Source organism: Callithrix jacchus, chromosome 5 (genome assembly GCF_049354715.1).
Source record: "Callithrix jacchus isolate 240 chromosome 5, calJac240_pri, whole genome shotgun sequence".
Lineage (NCBI taxonomy): Eukaryota > Metazoa > Chordata > Mammalia > Primates > Cebidae > Callithrix > Callithrix jacchus.
The window spans coordinates 70,450,193-70,451,023 of NC_133506.1; the positions used below are offsets into that span (position 1 = coordinate 70,450,193).

General features: G+C 46.0%; 1 non-coding gene across 1 annotated transcript; it reads left to right on the forward strand.

Moving 5' to 3' along the window:
- The first annotated feature begins 208 nt into the window (after positions 1–208).
- Positions 209–315, forward strand: LOC118154245 (U6 spliceosomal RNA). The gene has a single exon (XR_004744133.1). It is a non-coding gene; the product is annotated as a U6 spliceosomal RNA (small nuclear RNA).
- The last annotated feature ends 516 nt before the right edge of the window (positions 316–831 follow it).

Here is an 831-nt window from a genome sequence, read left to right on the forward strand (position 1 = left end):
CTTAGCCAAGATTAGTTGATCACAGTTACATATCCCCAGACTGTAGGCCAGGCGCAGTGGCCTGTAATCCCAGCACTTTGGGAGGCTGGGATGGGTGGATCACTTGAGGTCAGGAGATCGAGACCAGCCTGGCCAACATGGTGACACCCCATCTCTATTAAAAACAAAAACAAAAGATACTTGCCCTCCAGAAGGTGGGATATTAATAGTGCTTGCTTTGGCAGCACGTATACTAAAATTGGGACGATACAGAGAAGATTAGCACGGCCCTTGTTCAAGGATGACATGTAAATTCGTAAAGTGTTCAAAAAAAAAAAAAAAGAAAATTTTTTACATATCCCCAGACTGGAGGTAAGGGGCAACCTCACAGCTCCCTCCTTCCTTGTCTCCTGCTGCTGCCCATGTTGCTTATGGGATGTCCGCTGTTGCAGGGATGGAAGTGGTTAAATGCGGTGGGGATTGTGAAAGATGTTCTAATATGTTTGTGGGGATTGCTTATAAGCAACTTTATGAATATGTAATTTTTGGAGCTGGACTGGTCGTGTTCCTATTACACAGGAACACGTCAGGAGAATCACCTTTCCTAAGAGTATGAGAACCAGCTGGGTCTCTATCTTCATTCACTCCCTCAGATTGGTCATGGATTCTGGGAGGTTGGGGGAGGTTTAGTGGTAAAAGAGTAAATTGACAAATATGCCTCAGACACAGGAGTCAAGTCTCTGGTTTCTCTGAGTCATGGGTTCATGCTTTCTTTAGGGCCTGGCGGTTTTTCTTTGGCATTTCAGGGAGCATTCAGAAAGCACTGGTGTGCCCCAAGTCAGCACGGTGGGC